Source organism: Aythya ferina (genome assembly GCF_964211825.1).
Source record: "Aythya ferina genome assembly, chromosome: Z".
Taxonomy (NCBI): domain Eukaryota; kingdom Metazoa; phylum Chordata; class Aves; order Anseriformes; family Anatidae; genus Aythya; species Aythya ferina.
This window is the reverse complement of record NC_140299.1, coordinates 10075797-10089033: the sequence shown is the minus strand read 5'-3', so window position 1 is coordinate 10089033 and position 13237 is coordinate 10075797.

Genomic DNA, 13237 nt, shown 5'->3' with positions numbered 1-13237 from the left:
TTTTACCAGATGAAGTGACAGTCTCCAAAAGCATCTTTTTATGTTATTTTTTCTAGCTCTTCCTCCGGACATTGTTGTCATTAGTACAGAAAGAGTTTAGTATTAAAATTCCCATGCAATATAAGGAGGGGAAAAACAAAAAAACAAAAAAACAAAAAAACAAACAAAAAAAAAAACCTTCTTGTACTGTCCTCAGCCTCTTATACATGGAAGATCTTTCCAGATCTGTTTCTATAAATCCACAAAAGGGAATAAAAAGTTCACAAATAATTATAAGCAAAGCCCTAAATCCTATTGCAGACTTTATCTAAATTCTTCAGCTCACAGTGTGCTCTGCTAGCACAGGCAGTACTGTAATTTTATTTTTATTTTAATGGAGAAATTCACTGATATAAAGAGGGGAAATACGGTACGGCAAACACACTGACACCCTGAAACTATTCATCTTTCTGAACTAAGATTGAGGTACTCTGCAAATTCAGAAACAAGTCGTTGCTGGCAACTCTACACCAGGATGCCTAATGTTCATTCTCTGCAGAACAAGAGTTAATTTTCTCTGGCTACTCAAGCTCCAGCCATTGGTTCAGGATCACCTGCTGTTCAATAGGAGGGTTATAAATGGGTGGTCCCTGACTTACTGCAGCTTGCCAGCTGTTTTATACGTGCCTATTTGTTATAGTTTCTCTGTTGAAAGAGCAATCCCCTAGATATATTTGCACACTAAGTAAACTGTGTTTTCCTCTGCTTTTCTTGCTCTTATGCCTATTTTGAGTTTTGTATTTCTACTGCTTTAGAATGGATCAAACTGAAACCTGGTGTGTAGCAAACCCACAGGGGCTTTATTTTAAATCAAAAGATTTAGATCTGTTAAACGATTTTTCTGTTATGCAACTGACAAAAAAAAAAAAAAAATCGTCTCAGACCAGGTTTTTGGGGCTAAGCTCTAAAGATAAGGAAATAAAAATGCTTTTAATTTTCCCCATGATGTTTGGCAGGAACTGAGTGCTGAATATAGACTAAGCAGTGGATTGATATTCCGGTATTGGGAAACACCACTCAAATTTCACTGTAAAAGCAACAAGCTACTGAGCTGGCTTTCACTGGTATTTCTGTTCCGTTTATTTACTAATAAAATGTAACATTTGCAGAACAGCTAAGGGATTGCAGGGTCTTTTTCAGAACACTACGTGGCATCCTACCTGTGCGGGGAAAACATTTCAATAGTATCTTGAAGTGAAGCTTTCTCTACAGTGGATCACAGCAGATAGTCAGTGCAGTAGCAGTAGAACAACGCATACGTGCTCTGGAAGTAGGCTGTAGTTCCCTCCATCATATTTAAACCAAGATGTTGCCTTTAACATTCTGAAATGCCCAACGTGGAAAATACCTGCGAAATTTTAAAGGTCTGGAAATGGATAGGACTTCTGCCTCATGTCCTACCCAAAGGAGTGTGCCTGCATGTCATGTTGCAGGGCAGAGAGGTAAACAGGGCAGTGGAGGACAGCAATCCCCACCAAACAACCAGCCAAGCTTAGGACTGCATCTTCATGTATCTTCTTTCCTGTGTCCCCAACTTAGATTTCCCTAAAGGTGACTTGGCTACATCTGGAAGTGACAGTGATCTGTCAATTTAAGGCATTAACCCATGGCTTAATTTTAACCAGAGACTCCCCTTGCACTGTTCAACCTGTCACCATGCCTGAGTCTTTCCTTTTGTGATGCTCCACAATGTCCCACTTTGGCCCTTCAAATCACTCTCTGCAGACATTTGTCTTTCTCCCCATATAGCATGGGTACTTGGATAGGGTTTAGTCTTTGTGCTTCAATCCTCCACCCACAAAATGGAGATTGTGACAGTTATTAATGAAGTAGGTATTAAAGATAAGGGGTTTCCTGAAGATAAATACATTAGCAAAGATGGGTTACTCAGACACTCTCACCACATAACCATATAAGACAGATAGCACAAAGAGATCTGCCAGCTTTTAGATTACAAATCCCTGTTCAAAAGGCTGAAGAAGCAAGAAGCATCCTTTTATCTCAGGGAAAAAACCCTCTGCGTAACAGGGCAGCTTCCATGGGAACTGACCTCTCAATTACAGCTGCTCACAGAAAAGTCTTTCAACCACTCATGTTGAAGTCAACAGAATTGAACCCATTTCTCAGGCAACGATCCCAAGCATCCCTGTGAGCATCTGTGCATTTCTTGTTCATATTGGGCATTTCACATTTGAGCATTTCTTGTTCATACTGGGGCTCTTCGTCCTTGAGCACGTGGTCTGTCATGTGCAGCGTGATGTCCCTATCTGACCAAGCAGTGAGCAGCTAAGCCAGCAACACAGGGTTTCTGTAAAATAAAAACCCTGACAGGGGACATGTTCCCAATATCTGATCATCCTAGGTCTTGATACATGCTAGGATTGGTGCTCTCTGACAGTGAACCTTCATTTGGCCAACACAGCCACTGCCACTATTGCTGTTCCCCAAAAAACAGGAGCCTTAACCTATCCATGAGCTGAAGGATGTTCAGATGCTCTGAAAGCCTTGCCTTACACTGAAATGATCTTTGTGACCAGCAGAAACACTCACATTTAAGCCAAACTTATTTTTGGCTAAGTTTTATCCTTAACTATCTGCCCTTGGCACAGATCTGCCATCGGTGGTCAGGAGTTGGGGACCTCTGGGGTCCAAAGCCCTGTCCCTGTGGCCACACAGCAGCCCTTTCACAAACTCTTTGGTGGTCTGCTCCAGTGCTATAGAGGAACCAGGCAGCAGCTGCCACCTCCAGCCTAGACATATTCATGTTCTTCTTTATCTTCCTTCCAACTTCACCTTTCAGCTTAAGCAGTGCTTCTCCCTTTCTAGTATTTATGTACTAGGTGTATTTATAGGCAGTAACCCCATCCTCTCTCTGATTTTGGTTTGCCAGACAAAAAAAAAAAAAAAAAAAGACATTTTTTCCACTCACTCTGACTGTATGATCTCTGCTTTGTAGCTCTTTTTTTTTTTTTTCTAAGTTAACTCTTTTCAAGAACAGATGGCATGTGTTGTACACAGCAGGCGACATGGATATCAGACCAGTATTTCCTGAGGTTGGTGTCTCACATTCAACGTGTGGTTTGTGAGATGGTCACCTTTTGATCTAATAGGAACATGCAACACCCTTTGTGCTATTTCACACTCCTCTTTGATCTGATTCACATTTAAATTGAACCACGGCTTCCCTGTTATAGAGGGAGAAAAAGAGAGAAAGGGAGGTAGAATAACTATTTTATTTTAAAGAAATCACACATTTTGCTTTTCTAAGAGGAGGCACTTTTATCTTGGAAAGGTGCACAAGCCCTCACCCCAGACAGGCTTGCTTCCTGCCTCACAGCTGTGCCTTTAGTTTTTGTTCTGCTCATGTTAACAGGAGAAGTTCGAGGCATACAGAAGGTTATTCTTCAATAGAAAAGCCTAGAGGGAAAGCTTTTCTCTTGCTTTTGTAGTTTTTATTCATTGAAAAGGAATATTTGCAGAGAGAAAAGAGGAGCTATTTGTCAAAGCTAAAGGAAAAATTGTTGTCAAATACAGCCCAAGTGATGGGCTCAGAGGAAGAAACACCGTGAGACTGCAGAGGATTCCTCTATCTGCTTGCCCTGCTTCACCATTCCAAGAGCAGAGTGAAAAGCTGTGGAGTTGCTTATCTTCTAGCAAAGAGTACCACAGGTGTAAAGGAGACTGTGCTATCCCTTGGGGTTACTGGGTCCCTCTTGCTTTGCTGGGGGGCAACCGGCCGGAATTTCTTCCCTTTGGTGTGATTTCATACCACAGCATATATGTTATCTGAGAGCAGCAGGGAGAGAAGGGGGGCTTCAGAATAAAAACAAAAGATGCCTCCGTAAGACACATGGGACTGTATTTATGAACAATATGGGTTTTGTCAGGGGATTTTTATGGTGCTCTTGTAAAATTACTTCCTAGAGCAATAAAGTACGTAGCAGGGAAGGGCCAAGCTCCCACAGCTTGCCACAACCACCAGCCTTCTAGAAGCATCTGGGTGACTGACATTTCTTCTGCTAACAGGCTGGAGAACCCTGCATAAAGGTGTCCATAGGTGCTGCAGTGCAAGCAGCGTGCACGTGTGCCGTGCCTTCCAGCTACACGAAGAACAGGGGAAAGCAGGCAGCCACGCAGGCAGGCTCATCCTCCTCCTACACACACACATCCAGCTTTCAGAGCTGCGATAGCAGAATAAAAATAAATAAATGAATGAATAAATAAATAAATAATAAAAAACCTCTTTGTGAGCACTTTCTGCCACCAGTCTCCTTGCAGGGGCGTGCAGGGGGCAAGCATTTTGTAATGCTGTCCCCCCAGGTTTGCCCAGGAGTCTCACTACTATCGAATTTTGACTCCTTTTATCCCCTTTTCCAAAGAATTTGAAATTAAAAAAAAAAAATAAAAAAATAAATACATAAAAATAAAAAAATCCAAAGAAAGTAACATGCAAAGATAAGAGAAGCCCTTCTATTTCATTAAACGCCTGTGCACCACCCAGCACTCTGCTGCTGACTGTTGCAGGTTAACACGAGATTTAACATATCTGTGTCCACAATGCCGCCTGCCTGGCAGCTGTGGGGCACTTTCCTTCATACCAGAGCCAGCTGCAGGTGAAGATAAGTCACAGAAGATGCAGCACAACAGCCTGAAAGCTGCTGTTTTTGTGGATTGCAACTCTTTATTACTGAGGTTGCTGAACTTCACTGTGTATCCCTGGTGGTAGGTGCAAGAGGATGAGTTTTGAAAGAATAATAAAAATAGAAAATCCTCTCAAAATCTTCCCCAGGAGCTACTTGAGTAACATCTGTTTGAACAAGATGAGTTTCACTTAAGTACTTTTTCTCTATACTGTTGGCTGCAGCTTTGAATTAAATATACTGATAAACAGCAAATGCAAAAGCAGAATTCAAACTGTAGCTAACAACCTGAAATTTCCTCTGTTTCTTGGTCAGGGTATTATCATCATATGATAATTATATTATATGATATGTTATATTATATTATATCATAGAACCATAGGATATCTCAAGCTGGAAGGGACCCATAAGGATCATCAAGTCCAGCTCCTGGCACCACACAGGTCTACCCAAAAATTCAGACAATGTGATATATTACATATTCATATGATATACTGCAACCAGAACAGCCACCATTCAAGAGCTCTTTAAAGCTCCCAATAGTTGAGGATTTAAAAATAAATAAAAATAAAAAGTGGAAAATACCGCCCTTTCAACTTTATTTTCTGTTATAAAATGACTAAAAAGACCTTGCTCTACACTAAAGGAAGTCCAACCCAGCTGGTTACATACAATTGTTTATGGAAATCAGCAAGAGGTGGAGAGAAATAACCTGGCACAGATATGGTTGTTTAAACATTAGAACTGAGATAAGGGGTCTGCAAGGATCCTGCCACCGTCAAGGTTTGCCTTGGCAGTAAGCTGTGAAAGTGGAGGAGTCCCAGGGTGCTGGGTCACAGCTGCCAGCCCCACAGAGATTCCTTCTGTGGGGCACTGTATAGGGCAGCCCCAAACCTCACCATAATGCCTGGAGCCCTTTGCAATATGCCGTGATTTGAAGCCATCTCGCAGCTCCCCTGGGAGACTTGTCCAAACATACCCAAAGGGAAGGAGCAAAGGCCACCAACACCTCCAGCCCCCACACCTCCACCCTGAACAGTGTCCTGGGGTTGTCGTTCCCCCCTCAGTTCCCTTCTTTCCCATTTCACAGAGTCCCAGAATCCCAAAATGATTCCAAAATCCCAAAATCAAGTCAAGAGGAGCAGAAGAAAGCAGGGTGATGTAGGAGGGGATGGAGAGCACCTCATATCTAGTCTTCTTTCACCTACAGGGAAATATCTTTCCCAGTATGCTGAGATGCCTCTCCCCATTCATGTAGTTTCTCACACCTGAGCATGGAAACCACACAGCCTGGCGTTACATCCATCAGGACGAGCTGAAAGGGTCGTGACAGAGATGCCCAGCAAAAGGTGAAGCCATGGTCCACCCATCTGGACCAAACCCTGCCCTTGCCAATTAACAGCTGGGGGTCTAAGACTTGCCAGGAGGCAGAGGTGTGTCTCCAATGTGTATAAATAAGAAGCCACCAGGAAACAACCTATATGAAATGACATTTGCTCAGCCCAAAGCATTTTTGTACAGTACCAGCTTTGCTTTCCAGCCCTTTATACTTCCTGCTAAGTGATAAAGCCAAGATCCCAAGTGCATGCACTCAGCAGAGACCCTACAAGCTTTTCCTTGGGGTCCCAATATCCTGGCAAAATTCCAGTTGGGTAATTAGATCATGATTAGGTAATTGTTTGCATATGCCATTCCTCTTCCTTGGGGAGCCTGGCTCTAAATTATTTGATGCTTTCAGGACTTCTAGTCATTAGCAAAGCTGTTTCCCTTGCCCGTGGGAGACCAAATGCTGGTGGAGCTTGGGGAATGGCTCCACTGTGCATGGGCTGCCATGGGTAGGACGGGTATTGCCCATGGTAATCAACAGTCCTCCTGACATTTGGGCAAGGATGCTCATTTTGCAAGCCTGCTCATAAAGCTGCGGTGTGAGCAGGACCCCAAAGTGGGAAGATGAACCCAATGTCATTGTTACGCTTAGTGGGTGGGGAAGAAACAGATTGGCAGAGCCACTAGGGCATGCTGGGGATCATTTTGTGGTTTACAGACTGAAATTCTTAACGACACTCCTTACAACTTGTTTGCTTCCAGATGCTGTTTGCTTTCATGTTCAGAGTTACATGCATTTACATAGAAAATTCTTCCTGGAAAAATGCTGAGTACTGGCAACTGCACAAGTTTAGAAAAAGTCAGCATCCAAAATGCAGGAAATGTTAGGTAGATGCCATAATTTTTTTTCTGCATTTTGATCCTTAATTGCTGGCTGTTTATATTCCATGTGATATTTGCGTACACACAAACAAAGCTGCTGATTGCCTGCAAAGATACCCAGTGTTTTCCTTCCATCCCAGGATGTTTCATCCATCATCTGCTTGTTGCCCTACCCAGCAATTCTTCTCTGGCCAGCAGCTCTCTTTCAGTTAACTATCACCTCCTGTTCCCAACTGGTAGCACCGGTGCCGTCTTCCACATCCAGAAGCCACTTGAAAAATGAGCCTTGGCTGACACATCCGCAGGCTGGTTACAGCCTGCAGCATCCACAGCAAGCTTGACTGGCAACAAAAAGCCAGATTTTCTGGCACCAGGGCCCCATGTGTAAAGCAGAAACAACACAGAAGAAAATATCCCTATCTGAATCCACCTTCCTTTAAGGCAGCCAAGTTTCTGTAGAAGTCTCCCATGATAGTATCAAGCAGTCCAAGTGCTGCTTCTGTGTGCAAACATCTGCCTTATCAGCATCCAGCAGCAATAAAGCGCATCCTTTCCCCGCAGGATGCGCCTTGGTGTTGAAAGCCCCAGACCCAAAGCTCAAACCTAATGTGTTTCTTGGGTGTTGCTTGCAATCTGCAAGTTTATCACAAAGCTGCCAAGTTTGGGTGCTATTTAGGGAGAGTTTCTCCCTGTGGCCTCATCAGTTTAGTGCTGATGGTGAATTTGCACAGAGCAAAGTCTCTAACTTCTCCTCAGTCAGTAAGTTTTAGTGCTAATTTTATCCGCATGTAGGGATGGAGGAGCCAGGATCTCTACTTTATCTCAGCTTTCTAGAAGAAAGACCAGAGTTTTTCTGGTGTTTATGTTGATGGTTTTGACTTTCCCAATAGCAGGAAAATGGGGTTGAGATGCACACTGGAGTCTCTGGCCAAAAGCAGAGCAGTGAGCACGGCTGGAAGGAGGCAGCAACCTTGCAGAAGCAAAACCGAGCCAAAGAAACTTTCTCTTTGCACTCAGGGTTTGCTCAAAACTCTGTGCACCTACTTCCTTGCCATCAGTGCTGAATGCTCTCAGCCTCATCCTTTCTACATTTCTGTATGCTCATATGGCCACCTAGCTGTCTGCAGAGGTGTGATGTACCAGTGCCTTGGCCATGAAGTGAATCAGGAGACACTTTTTCTTGACACTGCATTTGTGCCAACCTGCACAGCTGCCCCACTTCTCCATGAAGCTCTTGAGGACATTTTCTACCCCCTTCTTCATCCTCTTGCTGTCCCAATGCACAGTTAGAAGGCAAGCAGGTGTTTTTTTTTCTCCCTCACTTGTCACCACCGGGACATTGACCATGTTTTCCTTCAGTTCTGTGTCCTCTCAGGTTGTTCCCTCAGCGTCCTTCACAGTGGGCACCCCTTCAGCTTTATGTGAGATCCCCTCTGGGTCAGGATTCAGCAGGGCAAATGCAGATATTGGCAGCATGGGTGTCTGTCTCTGAGCTCTTCCCACTGTCTTCTACAAAATCAGTGCAAACACCTCTCAGAAACAGTTGCCTTCACCCTCCAAAACATTTTCAAACTAAGTTAGGCACCCTGAAAGTACCTACTTCTCTCCACTAAGAGTAAAGGGAGCCTGGGGTCCTTACAAAGGCCCTTTCCCCAGCCGAATGCTTGGACCAGGCTGACATAGTCCTAATGAAAAAGCACACAAAGCTGCTGTATTTGTCATCCAGCTCCCTCTGCTCTTCACCTTCTGCTTGTTTTTATCTACACAGCCTCCACCATCCCTCCACACCCATCTTGCAACGCTCCCCAAACCTGAGCTGCCTGCTTAGCTCAGCCAGCTCACTGAGATCCACACAGTGCTGGACGACTTCTTTTCATTTTCCCCCGGCATTTCATTTCCCTTGGCATTGTCTCTACCTGCTGCTGGGCCTCAGTCTGCTGGATTTTCCTTTTTGCTGTGAGCCTGCACGGCAGCCACTGGAGCGCAGCCTCTGGGGAGCGTGGAGCTGCTGCAGTAACTCAGGCTGCTGTGGCTGAAATACGCTCTTTGCCTGATTAAATCTGAACAGGGATTAGTAATGGAGGAGGAAAGGGCTGCAACTTTAATTCATGAATGTTATCCTCTTTCCTTCCCTCACCCACTTATCAGCAGAGTGGGTGCCTGGCTGCGGAGCAGCACGTATATTAGAGGTACAGGGATCACCCTGCTCCCTGTGGACTCAACAGCATAAGCTGCATCATCAGGTGATGCTTATCAGCACTAGGTCATTTGGGGGATGTGTGTTTTTTCCTCTCTGAAATGAAATCAAACCAGCTCTGCTTGCAGGGCTTTGTCATGCAGATCTAAGCATGAAAGGCAGCGCTCTAAGCCAGAAATTGCTCTGGGGAGCCCCAGACCACTTTCCAGGAATTGCTGCAGCATCCTCCACCGGTGCCATGCAAAGCCCGCAGGCAGGTGGCCTGTCCCCCCCATGGCACTGCTCTCCTTTGCTGGTGCTCCAAAGCTGGTGAGACTCACACAGGAGCCCCGCATGAGCAGCTGCAGGGATTTTTGTGATGTTTAAGTCCCAGTCCTCCTGAGAGTCTGATAAGGGACTGGATGTGTTCACTGAAATGAAGGGCTGGTGGGAGGGGGCAGAGCCAGGCACTGGGAGCCAAAGAGGCTCAGCAAGAGTGGTTTCTTCCTGGGCACCCCCACACATCTGGGTGTGTTTGCACATCTGGGCGCTTTCAAGTTGTGATGTTCAGCAAGATCTGAACCCATTAGTGGCAGCAGTTAGTGCATCCCCTCCTTCAGATCTGCTCCTCTGCTCCACAGGCTCCCCCTAACTTTGTTTGCTCTATAGATGCAGATGTGCTTAAGATGCAGAAAGGATCAGATAAACTGTTCGGCGATGCTTGTCTCCCAAAACTGGGAGCAGTCCCTAACCCAAAGATTTGGTTTTAAGACAAAGGTACAATTGGGTTGGGGTCACCCAATGCTTGGATTTAGGAAACCAAAACTCAGATTACAGCAGCAGAATGAGGGGTAAGCATGCTCAGCATGAGATTTGCTTTTAGATACAACGAAAATGGTGCTTGGTGCAGGCCACTATCAAAGACTAACACCTCAGAAGTATTCTCCTGTGTCTCTGCTAGAGATGAGCAAACAAGAAAGGGAAGGGAGAGCATCAGGATGGCATCAGTTCAGCAGCAAGTGCACAGCCAGCAGCTTCGGCTGCCCCATGGACATAGATAAATCCCAGGCTGAGCCGAGCATCACCAGGAAGATCCAGTGAATTATTCTACATGGGAATATGGTGAACCCCAAGAGGTGAGACCTGATACCAAAGGAGAACCTCCACGGCTTTGGGACTTTGTAAAAACGCTGTCACAGCCCCCTGTGTGTCCCTGCTCCCCGTGGAGGGCAGGGAGGAGCCCATCGCTCCCCTTGGCTGTGCTGGCTCCTTTATTCCTTTCTGCACCGCTCCTTCTTGCTCCGAGCTTCTCCTCCACGGCTCCGGGCAGCTCCCAGATGAAAATAAGCAGGGCTGGACTGCCATCTGGTGTCAACAGGCAGCATCCTCTGACCCAGCACGGCGAGGAGAAGGCATTTCCAGTGACCCCAAAGGGCCAGGAGGCACCCCAGGGTCCCCTCAGCTTCCAGATGGACCCACGGACCTCAGCCCCTGCCCGGCAGCCGCCTTTGGGACCCCGCTCACCCACCAGAGGGGAGCATCCCTCCCAGCCACCAGCCGTCACCGAGCCCCGTGGATGGGGCTCAGCCAAAATCCGAGCCAGCAGGCACCCCTTGGCCCCAGTGGGAATATTTCTGCGTTGGTCTCCACCACTGGCACCCCTCCAAGATGACGCTGAGGGGATGTTTGCCGAGTGCTATCGTGGTTAACACGGCCCCAACGTCACTGCACGGCGCCGGGCAGCCCTGGCACGCACCGGCACCAGCACCGCCGGCGGCTTGCAACAGATGCTATCTGGGTTGGTAAACTGAGTTTATCAGCTCCTCCCTTGCCTTTTTTTTTTTTTTTTTTTTTTTTTTTTTTTTAAGGCAGGTAGGAGGGAAAGAAATCATCTCTGCAGGAACACAGCAGTGGGAGATGCTGGGGCATGGGAGAGCAAGAGGACGCCTTCCTACATCTGACATGGGCACGGGGCTGCTCTGCCACAGTTGCCTGCACCATCCCTGAGCCATCCCTGGTGCTATCCTTAACCCAAAGCACCAAACTCCCACCTCCAGGCTGGGCCTGGCTGATGCTAGGAGCTGCTCCCCCATGTCTTGAGGCTCAGTGGTGTCCAAGAATTGAGGATTTTATGTGCCCCAAAGGAGAGAGGTACACAGGGGTTATTTCCTCGGTGTTGAGCTGGCACATGTGTGCTGGGACTGGATAGGTCGAGTTGCACTTGATGACCTTGAAGGTCTTTTCCAACCTCAATGATTTAGTTTTGACCCCAGGCTCTGTTCCAGCATTGTGTATGGGGCTGCAGCTGGGCACTTCTGAGCACCACTGCCAAGGGGCAGGCAGGGACAGCCCCAGCCTGACCTCCTGCTCAGAGCAGGACACAACCAGCCCAAATTAGCCCTAACACCACTGCTCATTAAAGTGGCATCAGATCCACCTTTGTGGTGCTGCTGCCAACCCCCCCCCCCCCTTTCCTGCAGGACTCTGAATCCTGGCAAGCACCCCAATTGGGGGCAAGGCATCTTCTGAGCTCGCTTGGGGTGACTTCAGCTGGGTTGCACCCCGATCCCTGCTCCAAGCCACGCAGGGAGGACTTCCCGCAGGTGCCGCAAGGCAACGCCACTCCTGTCCCCTCTGAGAGGGGAGGAGGGCTGCTCGGGGATGACGCTCTTCATGCCTGAGTCACCTCCAGCCTTACAGACGTTTCGGTTGAACAGGTAAATGAGCTCGGTGCTGGAGGCTGGTTCTGGTGAGGGAGAGGTCCTGCATGGCTGGGTCTTGTGGGGCTGACCAGGGGCTCTGGTGCAGCACCTAGGGGTGTTGGGTCCAGCATCGCCTCCAAGCACCGTGATGGCTGCTCCTACCAGCTCCTCCAAAATCTACTGTAATCTCTTCCTGGCTGAGCCCCAGGTCCATCTGATCCCATCCCTTGCATCTCTTTACCTACAAGCAGCCGGCCCGGCTGCCGGCACGGGGCGAGGCGTCGGCTCTGACGCGGCACTTTCCGGATTACGAAACCCACCCACACCAACAAAACGCGCGTGTGCACGGGGAGGTCACCTCTCCGTGATGCCAACTAAAACCTCGGCAGGAGCCTGGCTGGTGTCAGCCCGCTGGCTGCCGGCAAGCCTGGCAAACCGGCCGTGCTGCTCGGCAGGGCACTCACCCAGTGATGAACTCACCCTGCCGGCACCCCGCCAGCGTTACCCTTCAAAGGGAAGCCCCGCGGGCAGTGGGGCTCCTGACGGAAGGACGTCGTGGCGCCGCACGCTGCCCAAGACACCTCATCTTCCTGGGGAAACACCCCGCTGACGGCCCTTACAGCGGGAGGGACTCCGTGAGGCCGCCAGCGGTGGCGTGGAGCCGTGTGCCAGGGATGGAAACCGCTCCCTGTGCACATGGGTGGGATGGCTCATGTGGGACCTTTCCCTTCTCCCCATCTCCTCTGAGCATCTGGAGGTTTTATGGGCATCCCCCAAAGCCCCGCAGCTCTGTCCCTGTGCCTATCCATCGCCAAGTGGCCCTGATGGAGGTTGTAGGCAGGGAAGTGGAGCAGAGAGGATGAAAAATCAGAATATGCCTGTCTGGAGAGCAACGCAGAAAGGGTTAGGCAATGCTCTCACCCCACCAAGCCTGTTAGCACGAGCTCTGGCATCCCGCTCCTTAATCCTGCTTTTGGAGCTGGAGTCGTGCTTTAAAAACCAGGGGAGGTTGCTAAGGGACAGCGTGCTCGGCAGGGACATCGCTCGCCAACCCTAAGCGCTCCGAAGCGGGAGGTAAATAACTTGGGGCATTATTAATCCTCCGCTGCCCACACAATGCACAGAGATGTATTATCCCCGCCGAGGACAAAGGAACCCACATCTCCCCGCAGCCAAGGAGCTGAACCAGCAGATCGTTCGGATGGGGCTCGGCGGTGACTGAAGCTGTTCCAGTTCAGTTCCTGCTCGGGCTGATAATGGCTCATTAACCATTTGCTAATGCCGAGCTCGTTTCGGCCCCTTCCAGCTGCGAACACAGCCCGTGCCGTGCCCACCGAGTGGCTCCAGCCCACGGGGCGCTTCCACGGCCTCTGAAATGTCCCCGATGGGACAGAAAGGGGACAATTTTGCCACGTAGGCAGCCCCTGTTGTGACTGAGAACCCAGCCAGGCTCTTCCTCCCCGAAACCAGCA